Here is an 11,392-nt window from a genome sequence, read left to right as displayed (position 1 = left end):
TGTCAACTATTATAGATTCTATGTGTTATTTAATGTAACATTTGACCGGGAAGTACACTTTTTAAACGGTGTTGGCACTTTTAAACGGTACTACTGTCCGTACTACTGTTACAGAAAGCGGTGTCATTCACTAAGCTAGAAATTACTTCATGTCTTTCATTGTTTCAAAGTATGGAGGACGAAACATGACTTATGTATGAATAAATGTATAAATAAATACAGGGATAACTAAATAAATACATAGTGCCTCAGCACTGTTGCCAACTCCTCTGTAAGGAGTAGGTGGGTGTCCTAAAAGTCGCTAGAAGTGGCTAAATGACGCCATTGCCTAATTTGCATAATTGGCAATTTGCCTTATGGCATGTGCACCGTGACAGGTACAGATATCAGTACTGACACATATCAGACATAACCCATACATATATATGTATATGTATGTATACATACATATATATAAATATATATATACATATATATATATGAATGATGATGAGGTGAACAGTGGATGTGGGATTTAGTTTGAAAAGCCCAAACTAAGACTGTTGAAAGCAAATGTACAAAGTGTGACTGAAAATCAGTATATATATATATACATATATATGTATATATGTATGTATATAGTATATATATATGTATATAGAGATATATATATATATATATATATATATATACTGTATATATGAATGAGGATGAGGTGAACAGTGGATGTGGGATTTAGTTTGAAAAGCCCAAACTAAGACTGTTGAAAGCAAATGTACAAAGTGTGACTGAAAATCAGTATATATATATATATATATATATATATATATATATATGTATATATATGTATATGTATATATATATATATACTGTATATATGAATGAGGATGAGGTGAACAGTGGATGTGGGATTTAGTTTGAAAAGCCCAAACTAAGACTGTTGAAAGCAAATGTACAAAGTGTGACTGAAAATCAGTATTTGTGTACTGTTTCCAATGTGTCCCATGTGTGTACTAAGGATCAAGTGATTATTTAAGAGATAGCGTTAAGCTGTGAAGAGTTGAGGGTAGCATCCACATGTATAGAGTGTTTGTTGGGGAGACCTTTGCCTTGGATGGGAGACCGCCTGGGAATACCAGGTGCTGTAAGCTTTTGCAACCACCACAGGGTACTGTTGCTGCTGCTGCTGCTGCTGTTGCTGCTGTTGCTGCTGTTGCTGCTGCTGCCGCTTGTCTTGTTTCACAATCCAAATCTTTTGCAGGTCAAATGATTTGACGTGGAACACAGTGGGCAGCACGGTGTCACCCATGTCACTGTAGTAGGATGGCTACTGGCTTAAGCTGTTGTCTAAAAGGACACTATTGTAAAAGTCAGCAAAAGAAGTTGACTCGGAGTCATACCAGGGAGAAAAAGCAGAATTCCCAAGTGCATGTGTCCCATTAACTAGCAGCTGAATGATGATGAGGTGATCAGTGGATGTGTCATTTAGTTTGAAAAGCCCAAACTAAGAGTGTTGAGAGCAAATGTACAAAGTGTGACTGAAAATCAGTATTTGTGTACTGTTTCCAATGTGTCCCACGTGTGTACTGAGGCTCAAGGGATTATATAAGAGATAGCTTTACGCTGTGAAGAGTTGAGGGTAGCATCCACATGTATATATAGAGTGTTTGTTGGGGAGACCTTCGCTTACGGCCATACCACCCTGAACACGCCCGATCTCGTCTGATCTCGGAAGCTAAGCAGGGTCGGGCCTGGTTAGTACTTGGATGGGAGACCGCCTGGGAATACCAGGTGCTGTAAGCTTTTGCAACCACCACAGGGCGCTGCTGTTGCTGCTGTTGCTGCTGCTGCCGCTTGTCTTGTTTCACAATCCAAGTCTTTTGCAGGTCATATGATTTGACGTGTAACACAGTGGGCAGCACGGTGTCACCCATGTCACTGTAGTAGGATGGCTACTGGCTTAAGCTGTTGTCTAAAAGGACACTATTGTAAAAGTCAGCAAAAGAAGTTGACTCGGAGTCATACCAGGGAGAAAAAGCAGAATTCCCAAGTGCATGTGTCCCATTAACTAGCAGCTGAATGATGATGAGGTGATCAGTGGATGTGTCATTTAGTTTGAAAAGCCCAAACTAAGAGTGTTGAGAGCAAATGTACAAAGTGTGACTGAAAATCAGTATTTGTGTACTGTTTCCAATGTGTCCCACGTGTGTACTGAGGCTCAAGGGATTATATAAGAGATAGCTTTACGCTGTGAAGAGTTGAGGGTAGCATCCACATGTATATATAGAGTGTTTGTTGGGGAGACCTTCGCTTACGGCCATACCACCCTGAACACGCCCGATCTCGTCTGATCTCGGAAGCTAAGCAGGGTCGGGCCTGGTTAGTACTTGGATGGGAGACCGCCTGGGAATACCAGGTGCTGTAAGCTTTTGCAACCACCACAGGGCGCTGCTGTTGCTGCTGTTGCTGCTGCTGCCGCTTGTCTTGTTTCACAATCCAAGTCTTTTGCAGGTCATATGATTTGACGTGTAACACAGTGGGCAGCACGGTGTCACCCATGTCACTGTAGTAGGATGGCTACTGGCTTAAGCTGTTGTCTAAAAGGACACTATTGTAAAAGTCAGCAAAAGAAGTTGACTCGGAGTCATACCAGGGAGAAAAAGCAGAATTCCCAAGTGCATGTGTCCCATTAACTAGCAGCTGAATGATGATGAGGTGATCAGTGGATGTGTCATTTAGTTTGAAAAGCCCAAACTAAGAGTGTTGAGAGCAAATGTACAAAGTGTGACTGAAAATCAGTATTTGTGTACTGTTTCCAATGTGTCCCACGTGTGTACTGAGGCTCAAGGGATTATATAAGAGATAGCTTTACGCTGTGAAGAGTTGAGGGTAGCATCCACATGTATATATAGAGTGTTTGTTGGGGAGACCTTCGCTTACGGCCATACCACCCTGAACACGCCCGATCTCGTCTGATCTCGGAAGCTAAGCAGGGTCGGGCCTGGTTAGTACTTGGATGGGAGACCGCCTGGGAATACCAGGTGCTGTAAGCTTTTGCAACCACCACAGGGCGCTGCTGTTGCTGCTGTTGCTGCTGTTGCTGCTGCTGCCGCTTGTCTTGTTTCACAATCCAAGTCTTTTGCAGGTCATATGATTTGACGTGTAACACAGTGGGCAGCACGGTGTCACCCATGTCACTGTAGTAGGATGGCTACTGGCTTAAGCTGTTGTCTAAAAGGACACTATTGTAAAAGTCAGCAAAAGAAGTTGACTCGGAGTCATACCAGGGAGAAAAAGCAGAATTCCCAAGTGCATGTGTCCCATTAACTAGCAGCTGAATGATGATGAGGTGATCAGTGGATGTGTCATTTAGTTTGAAAAGCCCAAACTAAGAGTGTTGAGAGCAAATGTACAAAGTGTGACTGAAAATCAGTATTTGTGTACTGTTTCCAATGTGTCCCACGTGTGTACTGAGGCTCAAGGGATTATATAAGAGATAGCTTTACGCTGTGAAGAGTTGAGGGTAGCATCCACATGTATATATAGAGTGTTTGTTGGGGAGACCTTCGCTTACGGCCATACCACCCTGAACACGCCCGATCTCGTCTGATCTCGGAAGCTAAGCAGGGTCGGGCCTGGTTAGTACTTGGATGGGAGACCGCCTGGGAATACCAGGTGCTGTAAGCTTTTGCAACCACCACAGGGCGCTGCTGTTGCTGCTGTTGCTGCTGTTGCTGCTGCTGCCGCTTGTCTTGTTTCACAATCCAAGTCTTTTGCAGGTCATATGATTTGACGTGTAACACAGTGGGCAGCACGGTGTCACCCATGTCACTGTAGTAGGATGGCTACTGGCTTAAGCTGTTGTCTAAAAGGACACTATTGTAAAAGTCAGCAAAAGAAGTTGACTCGGAGTCATACCAGGGAGAAAAAGCAGAATTCCCAAGTGCATGTGTCCCATTAACTAGCAGCTGAATGATGATGAGGTGATCAGTGGATGTGTCATTTAGTTTGAAAAGCCCAAACTAAGAGTGTTGAGAGCAAATGTACAAAGTGTGACTGAAAATCAGTATTTGTGTACTGTTTCCAATGTGTCCCACGTGTGTACTGAGGCTCAAGGGATTATATAAGAGATAGCTTTACGCTGTGAAGAGTTGAGGGTAGCATCCACATGTATATATAGAGTGTTTGTTGGGGAGACCTTCGCTTACGGCCATACCACCCTGAACACGCCCGATCTCGTCTGATCTCGGAAGCTAAGCAGGGTCGGGCCTGGTTAGTACTTGGATGGGAGACCGCCTGGGAATACCAGGTGCTGTAAGCTTTTGCAACCACCACAGGGCGCTGCTGTTGCTGCTGTTGCTGCTGTTGCTGCTGCTGCTGCTGCTGCCGCTTGTCTTGTTTCACAATCCAAGTCTTTTGCAGGTCATATGATTTGACGTGTAACACAGTGGGCAGCACGGTGTCACCCATGTCACTGTAGTAGGATGGCTACTGGCTTAAGCTGTTGTCTAAAAGGACACTATTGTAAAAGTCAGCAAAAGAAGTTGACTCGGAGTCATACCAGGGAGAAAAAGCAGAATTCCCAAGTGCATGTGTCCCATTAACTAGCAGCTGAATGATGATGAGGTGATCAGTGGATGTGTCATTTAGTTTGAAAAGCCCAAACTAAGAGTGTTGAGAGCAAATGTACAAAGTGTGACTGAAAATCAGTATTTGTGTACTGTTTCCAATGTGTCCCACGTGTGTACTGAGGCTCAAGGGATTATATAAGAGATAGCTTTACGCTGTGAAGAGTTGAGGGTAGCATCCACATGTATATATAGAGTGTTTGTTGGGGAGACCTTCGCTTACGGCCATACCACCCTGAACACGCCCGATCTCGTCTGATCTCGGAAGCTAAGCAGGGTCGGGCCTGGTTAGTACTTGGATGGGAGACCGCCTGGGAATACCAGGTGCTGTAAGCTTTTGCAACCACCACAGGGCGCTGCTGTTGCTGCTGTTGCTGCTGCTGCCGCTTGTCTTGTTTCACAATCCAAGTCTTTTGCAGGTCATATGATTTGACGTGTAACACAGTGGGCAGCACGGTGTCACCCATGTCACTGTAGTAGGATGGCTACTGGCTTAAGCTGTTGTCTAAAAGGACACTATTGTAAAAGTCAGCAAAAGAAGTTGACTCGGAGTCATACCAGGGAGAAAAAGCAGAATTCCCAAGTGCATGTGTCCCATTAACTAGCAGCTGAATGATGATGAGGTGATCAGTGGATGTGTCATTTAGTTTGAAAAGCCCAAACTAAGAGTGTTGAGAGCAAATGTACAAAGTGTGACTGAAAATCAGTATTTGTGTACTGTTTCCAATGTGTCCCACGTGTGTACTGAGGCTCAAGGGATTATATAAGAGATAGCTTTACGCTGTGAAGAGTTGAGGGTAGCATCCACATGTATATATAGAGTGTTTGTTGGGGAGACCTTCGCTTACGGCCATACCACCCTGAACACGCCCGATCTCGTCTGATCTCGGAAGCTAAGCAGGGTCGGGCCTGGTAAGTACTTGGATGGGAGACCGCCTGGGAATACCAGGTGCTGTAAGCTTTTGCAACCACCACAGGGCGCTGCTGTTGCTGCTGTTGCTGCTGTTGCTGCTGCTGCTGCTGCTGCCGCTTGTCTTGTTTCACAATCCAAGTCTTTTGCAGGTCATATGATTTGACGTGTAACACAGTGGGCAGCACGGTGTCACCCATGTCACTGTAGTAGGATGGCTACTGGCTTAAGCTGTTGTCTAAAAGGACACTATTGTAAAAGTCAGCAAAAGAAGTTGACTCGGAGTCATACCAGGGAGAAAAAGCAGAATTCCCAAGTGCATGTGTCCCATTAACTAGCAGCTGAATGATGATGAGGTGATCAGTGGATGTGTCATTTAGTTTGAAAAGCCCAAACTAAGAGTGTTGAGAGCAAATGTACAAAGTGTGACTGAAAATCAGTATTTGTGTACTGTTTCCAATGTGTCCCACGTGTGTACTGAGGCTCAAGGGATTATATAAGAGATAGCTTTACGCTGTGAAGAGTTGAGGGTAGCATCCACATGTATATATAGAGTGTTTGTTGGGGAGACCTTCGCTTACGGCCATACCACCCTGAACACGCCCGATCTCGTCTGATCTCGGAAGCTAAGCAGGGTCGGGCCTGGTTAGTACTTGGATGGGAGACCGCCTGGGAATACCAGGTGCTGTAAGCTTTTGCAACCACCACAGGGCGCTGCTGTTGCTGCTGTTGCTGCTGTTGCTGCTGCTGCTGCTGCTGCCGCTTGTCTTGTTTCACAATCCAAGTCTTTTGCAGGTCATATGATTTGACGTGTAACACAGTGGGCAGCACGGTGTCACCCATGTCACTGTAGTAGGATGGCTACTGGCTTAAGCTGTTGTCTAAAAGGACACTATTGTAAAAGTCAGCAAAAGAAGTTGACTCGGAGTCATACCAGGGAGAAAAAGCAGAATTCCCAAGTGCATGTGTCCCATTAACTAGCAGCTGAATGATGATGAGGTGATCAGTGGATGTGTCATTTAGTTTGAAAAGCCCAAACTAAGAGTGTTGAGAGCAAATGTACAAAGTGTGACTGAAAATCAGTATTTGTGTACTGTTTCCAATGTGTCCCACGTGTGTACTGAGGCTCAAGGGATTATATAAGAGATAGCTTTACGCTGTGAAGAGTTGAGGGTAGCATCCACATGTATATATAGAGTGTTTGTTGGGGAGACCTTCGCTTACGGCCATACCACCCTGAACACGCCCGATCTCGTCTGATCTCGGAAGCTAAGCAGGGTCGGGCCTGGTTAGTACTTGGATGGGAGACCGCCTGGGAATACCAGGTGCTGTAAGCTTTTGCAACCACCACAGGGCGCTGCTGTTGCTGCTGTTGCTGCTGTTGCTGCTGCTGCTGCTGCTGCCGCTTGTCTTGTTTCACAATCCAAGTCTTTTGCAGGTCATATGATTTGACGTGTAACACAGTGGGCAGCACGGTGTCACCCATGTCACTGTAGTAGGATGGCTACTGGCTTAAGCTGTTGTCTAAAAGGACACTATTGTAAAAGTCAGCAAAAGAAGTTGACTCGGAGTCATACCAGGGAGAAAAAGCAGAATTCCCAAGTGCATGTGTCCCATTAACTAGCAGCTGAATGATGATGAGGTGATCAGTGGATGTGTCATTTAGTTTGAAAAGCCCAAACTAAGAGTGTTGAGAGCAAATGTACAAAGTGTGACTGAAAATCAGTATTTGTGTACTGTTTCCAATGTGTCCCACGTGTGTACTGAGGCTCAAGGGATTATATAAGAGATAGCTTTACGCTGTGAAGAGTTGAGGGTAGCATCCACATGTATATATAGAGTGTTTGTTGGGGAGACCTTCGCTTACGGCCATACCACCCTGAACACGCCCGATCTCGTCTGATCTCGGAAGCTAAGCAGGGTCGGGCCTGGTTAGTACTTGGATGGGAGACCGCCTGGGAATACCAGGTGCTGTAAGCTTTTGCAACCACCACAGGGCGCTGCTGTTGCTGCTGTTGCTGCTGCTGCCGCTTGTCTTGTTTCACAATCCAAGTCTTTTGCAGGTCATATGATTTGACGTGTAACACAGTGGGCAGCACGGTGTCACCCATGTCACTGTAGTAGGATGGCTACTGGCTTAAGCTGTTGTCTAAAAGGACACTATTGTAAAAGTCAGCAAAAGAAGTTGACTCGGAGTCATACCAGGGAGAAAAAGCAGAATTCCCAAGTGCATGTGTCCCATTAACTAGCAGCTGAATGATGATGAGGTGATCAGTGGATGTGTCATTTAGTTTGAAAAGCCCAAACTAAGAGTGTTGAGAGCAAATGTACAAAGTGTGACTGAAAATCAGTATTTGTGTACTGTTTCCAATGTGTCCCACGTGTGTACTGAGGCTCAAGGGATTATATAAGAGATAGCTTTACGCTGTGAAGAGTTGAGGGTAGCATCCACATGTATATATAGAGTGTTTGTTGGGGAGACCTTCGCTTACGGCCATACCACCCTGAACACGCCCGATCTCGTCTGATCTCGGAAGCTAAGCAGGGTCGGGCCTGGTTAGTACTTGGATGGGAGACCGCCTGGGAATACCAGGTGCTGTAAGCTTTTGCAACCACCACAGGGCGCTGCTGTTGCTGCTGTTGCTGCTGTTGCTGCTGCTGCTGCTGCTGCCGCTTGTCTTGTTTCACAATCCAAGTCTTTTGCAGGTCATATGATTTGACGTGTAACACAGTGGGCAGCACGGTGTCACCCATGTCACTGTAGTAGGATGGCTACTGGCTTAAGCTGTTGTCTAAAAGGACACTATTGTAAAAGTCAGCAAAAGAAGTTGACTCGGAGTCATACCAGGGAGAAAAAGCAGAATTCCCAAGTGCATGTGTCCCATTAACTAGCAGCTGAATGATGATGAGGTGATCAGTGGATGTGTCATTTAGTTTGAAAAGCCCAAACTAAGAGTGTTGAGAGCAAATGTACAAAGTGTGACTGAAAATCAGTATTTGTGTACTGTTTCCAATGTGTCCCACGTGTGTACTGAGGCTCAAGGGATTATATAAGAGATAGCTTTACGCTGTGAAGAGTTGAGGGTAGCATCCACATGTATATATAGAGTGTTTGTTGGGGAGACCTTCGCTTACGGCCATACCACCCTGAACACGCCCGATCTCGTCTGATCTCGGAAGCTAAGCAGGGTCGGGCCTGGTTAGTACTTGGATGGGAGACCGCCTGGGAATACCAGGTGCTGTAAGCTTTTGCAACCACCACAGGGCGCTGCTGTTGCTGCTGTTGCTGCTGCTGCCGCTTGTCTTGTTTCACAATCCAAGTCTTTTGCAGGTCATATGATTTGACGTGTAACACAGTGGGCAGCACGGTGTCACCCATGTCACTGTAGTAGGATGGCTACTGGCTTAAGCTGTTGTCTAAAAGGACACTATTGTAAAAGTCAGCAAAAGAAGTTGACTCGGAGTCATACCAGGGAGAAAAAGCAGAATTCCCAAGTGCATGTGTCCCATTAACTAGCAGCTGAATGATGATGAGGTGATCAGTGGATGTGTCATTTAGTTTGAAAAGCCCAAACTAAGAGTGTTGAGAGCAAATGTACAAAGTGTGACTGAAAATCAGTATTTGTGTACTGTTTCCAATGTGTCCCACGTGTGTACTGAGGCTCAAGGGATTATATAAGAGATAGCTTTACGCTGTGAAGAGTTGAGGGTAGCATCCACATGTATATATAGAGTGTTTGTTGGGGAGACCTTCGCTTACGGCCATACCACCCTGAACACGCCCGATCTCGTCTGATCTCGGAAGCTAAGCAGGGTCGGGCCTGGTTAGTACTTGGATGGGAGACCGCCTGGGAATACCAGGTGCTGTAAGCTTTTGCAACCACCACAGGGCGCTGCTGTTGCTGCTGTTGCTGCTGTTGCTGCTGCTGCCGCTTGTCTTGTTTCACAATCCAAGTCTTTTGCAGGTCATATGATTTGACGTGTAACACAGTGGGCAGCACGGTGTCACCCATGTCACTGTAGTAGGATGGCTACTGGCTTAAGCTGTTGTCTAAAAGGACACTATTGTAAAAGTCAGCAAAAGAAGTTGACTCGGAGTCATACCAGGGAGAAAAAGCAGAATTCCCAAGTGCATGTGTCCCATTAACTAGCAGCTGAATGATGATGAGGTGATCAGTGGATGTGTCATTTAGTTTGAAAAGCCCAAACTAAGAGTGTTGAGAGCAAATGTACAAAGTGTGACTGAAAATCAGTATTTGTGTACTGTTTCCAATGTGTCCCACGTGTGTACTGAGGCTCAAGGGATTATATAAGAGATAGCTTTACGCTGTGAAGAGTTGAGGGTAGCATCCACATGTATATATAGAGTGTTTGTTGGGGAGACCTTCGCTTACGGCCATACCACCCTGAACACGCCCGATCTCGTCTGATCTCGGAAGCTAAGCAGGGTCGGGCCTGGTTAGTACTTGGATGGGAGACCGCCTGGGAATACCAGGTGCTGTAAGCTTTTGCAACCACCACAGGGCGCTGCTGTTGCTGCTGTTGCTGCTGTTGCTGCTGCTGCTGCTGCTGCCGCTTGTCTTGTTTCACAATCCAAGTCTTTTGCAGGTCATATGATTTGACGTGTAACACAGTGGGCAGCACGGTGTCACCCATGTCACTGTAGTAGGATGGCTACTGGCTTAAGCTGTTGTCTAAAAGGACACTATTGTAAAAGTCAGCAAAAGAAGTTGACTCGGAGTCATACCAGGGAGAAAAAGCAGAATTCCCAAGTGCATGTGTCCCATTAACTAGCAGCTGAATGATGATGAGGTGATCAGTGGATGTGTCATTTAGTTTGAAAAGCCCAAACTAAGAGTGTTGAGAGCAAATGTACAAAGTGTGACTGAAAATCAGTATTTGTGTACTGTTTCCAATGTGTCCCACGTGTGTACTGAGGCTCAAGGGATTATATAAGAGATAGCTTTACGCTGTGAAGAGTTGAGGGTAGCATCCACATGTATATATAGAGTGTTTGTTGGGGAGACCTTCGCTTACGGCCATACCACCCTGAACACGCCCGATCTCGTCTGATCTCGGAAGCTAAGCAGGGTCGGGCCTGGTTAGTACTTGGATGGGAGACCGCCTGGGAATACCAGGTGCTGTAAGCTTTTGCAACCACCACAGGGCGCTGCTGTTGCTGCTGTTGCTGCTGCTGCCGCTTGTCTTGTTTCACAATCCAAGTCTTTTGCAGGTCATATGATTTGACGTGTAACACAGTGGGCAGCACGGTGTCACCCATGTCACTGTAGTAGGATGGCTACTGGCTTAAGCTGTTGTCTAAAAGGACACTATTGTAAAAGTCAGCAAAAGAAGTTGACTCGGAGTCATACCAGGGAGAAAAAGCAGAATTCCCAAGTGCATGTGTCCCATTAACTAGCAGCTGAATGATGATGAGGTGATCAGTGGATGTGTCATTTAGTTTGAAAAGCCCAAACTAAGAGTGTTGAGAGCAAATGTACAAAGTGTGACTGAAAATCAGTATTTGTGTACTGTTTCCAATGTGTCCCACGTGTGTACTGAGGCTCAAGGGATTATATAAGAGATAGCTTTACGCTGTGAAGAGTTGAGGGTAGCATCCACATGTATATATAGAGTGTTTGTTGGGGAGACCTTCGCTTACGGCCATACCACCCTGAACACGCCCGATCTCGTCTGATCTCGGAAGCTAAGCAGGGTCGGGCCTGGTTAGTACTTGGATGGGAGACCGCCTGGGAATACCAGGTGCTGTAAGCTTTTGCAACCACCACAGGGCGCTGCTGTTGCTGCTGTTGCTGCTGTTGCTGCTGCTGCTGCTGCTGCCGCTTGTCTTGTTTCACAATCCAAGTCTTTTGCA

The 11,392-nt window shown here is 45.7% G+C and overlaps 16 non-coding genes across 16 annotated transcripts; all 16 read left to right on the top strand.

Moving 5' to 3' along the window:
* Positions 1-1,663: 1,663 nt before the first annotated feature.
* Positions 1,664-1,782, top strand: LOC131464718 (5S ribosomal RNA). The gene has a single exon (XR_009241218.1). It is a non-coding gene; the product is annotated as a 5S ribosomal RNA (ribosomal RNA).
* Positions 1,783-2,288: 506 nt separating this feature from the next.
* Positions 2,289-2,407, top strand: LOC131464717 (5S ribosomal RNA). The gene has a single exon (XR_009241217.1). It is a non-coding gene; the product is annotated as a 5S ribosomal RNA (ribosomal RNA).
* Positions 2,408-2,913: 506 nt separating this feature from the next.
* On the top strand, positions 2,914-3,032 carry LOC131464716 (5S ribosomal RNA). The gene has a single exon (XR_009241216.1). It is a non-coding gene; the product is annotated as a 5S ribosomal RNA (ribosomal RNA).
* Positions 3,033-3,547: 515 nt separating this feature from the next.
* LOC131464715 (5S ribosomal RNA) lies at positions 3,548-3,666 on the top strand. The gene has a single exon (XR_009241215.1). It is a non-coding gene; the product is annotated as a 5S ribosomal RNA (ribosomal RNA).
* Positions 3,667-4,181: 515 nt separating this feature from the next.
* On the top strand, positions 4,182-4,300 carry LOC131464714 (5S ribosomal RNA). Its single transcript, XR_009241214.1, has one exon. It is a non-coding gene; the product is annotated as a 5S ribosomal RNA (ribosomal RNA).
* Positions 4,301-4,824: 524 nt separating this feature from the next.
* Positions 4,825-4,943, top strand: LOC131464712 (5S ribosomal RNA). Its single transcript, XR_009241212.1, has one exon. It is a non-coding gene; the product is annotated as a 5S ribosomal RNA (ribosomal RNA).
* Positions 4,944-5,449: 506 nt separating this feature from the next.
* Positions 5,450-5,568, top strand: LOC131464728 (5S ribosomal RNA). The gene has a single exon (XR_009241227.1). It is a non-coding gene; the product is annotated as a 5S ribosomal RNA (ribosomal RNA).
* Positions 5,569-6,092: 524 nt separating this feature from the next.
* Positions 6,093-6,211, top strand: LOC131464711 (5S ribosomal RNA). The gene has a single exon (XR_009241211.1). It is a non-coding gene; the product is annotated as a 5S ribosomal RNA (ribosomal RNA).
* A 524-nt stretch (positions 6,212-6,735) lies between these two features.
* LOC131464710 (5S ribosomal RNA) lies at positions 6,736-6,854 on the top strand. Its single transcript, XR_009241210.1, has one exon. It is a non-coding gene; the product is annotated as a 5S ribosomal RNA (ribosomal RNA).
* Positions 6,855-7,378: 524 nt separating this feature from the next.
* Positions 7,379-7,497, top strand: LOC131464709 (5S ribosomal RNA). Its single transcript, XR_009241209.1, has one exon. It is a non-coding gene; the product is annotated as a 5S ribosomal RNA (ribosomal RNA).
* A 506-nt stretch (positions 7,498-8,003) lies between these two features.
* On the top strand, positions 8,004-8,122 carry LOC131464708 (5S ribosomal RNA). The gene has a single exon (XR_009241208.1). It is a non-coding gene; the product is annotated as a 5S ribosomal RNA (ribosomal RNA).
* Positions 8,123-8,646: 524 nt separating this feature from the next.
* Positions 8,647-8,765, top strand: LOC131464706 (5S ribosomal RNA). The gene has a single exon (XR_009241207.1). It is a non-coding gene; the product is annotated as a 5S ribosomal RNA (ribosomal RNA).
* Positions 8,766-9,271: 506 nt separating this feature from the next.
* On the top strand, positions 9,272-9,390 carry LOC131464705 (5S ribosomal RNA). The gene has a single exon (XR_009241206.1). It is a non-coding gene; the product is annotated as a 5S ribosomal RNA (ribosomal RNA).
* Positions 9,391-9,905: 515 nt separating this feature from the next.
* LOC131464704 (5S ribosomal RNA) lies at positions 9,906-10,024 on the top strand. Its single transcript, XR_009241205.1, has one exon. It is a non-coding gene; the product is annotated as a 5S ribosomal RNA (ribosomal RNA).
* Positions 10,025-10,548: 524 nt separating this feature from the next.
* On the top strand, positions 10,549-10,667 carry LOC131464703 (5S ribosomal RNA). The gene has a single exon (XR_009241204.1). It is a non-coding gene; the product is annotated as a 5S ribosomal RNA (ribosomal RNA).
* Positions 10,668-11,173: 506 nt separating this feature from the next.
* Positions 11,174-11,292, top strand: LOC131464702 (5S ribosomal RNA). The gene has a single exon (XR_009241203.1). It is a non-coding gene; the product is annotated as a 5S ribosomal RNA (ribosomal RNA).
* Positions 11,293-11,392: the final 100 nt, after the last annotated feature.

This window comes from Solea solea, chromosome 8 (assembly GCF_958295425.1).
Source record: "Solea solea chromosome 8, fSolSol10.1, whole genome shotgun sequence".
Taxonomy (NCBI): Eukaryota; Metazoa; Chordata; class Actinopteri; order Pleuronectiformes; family Soleidae; genus Solea; species Solea solea.
Note: the sequence above shows the minus strand (reverse complement) of the source record. Positions and strands in the feature narration are given on the sequence as shown.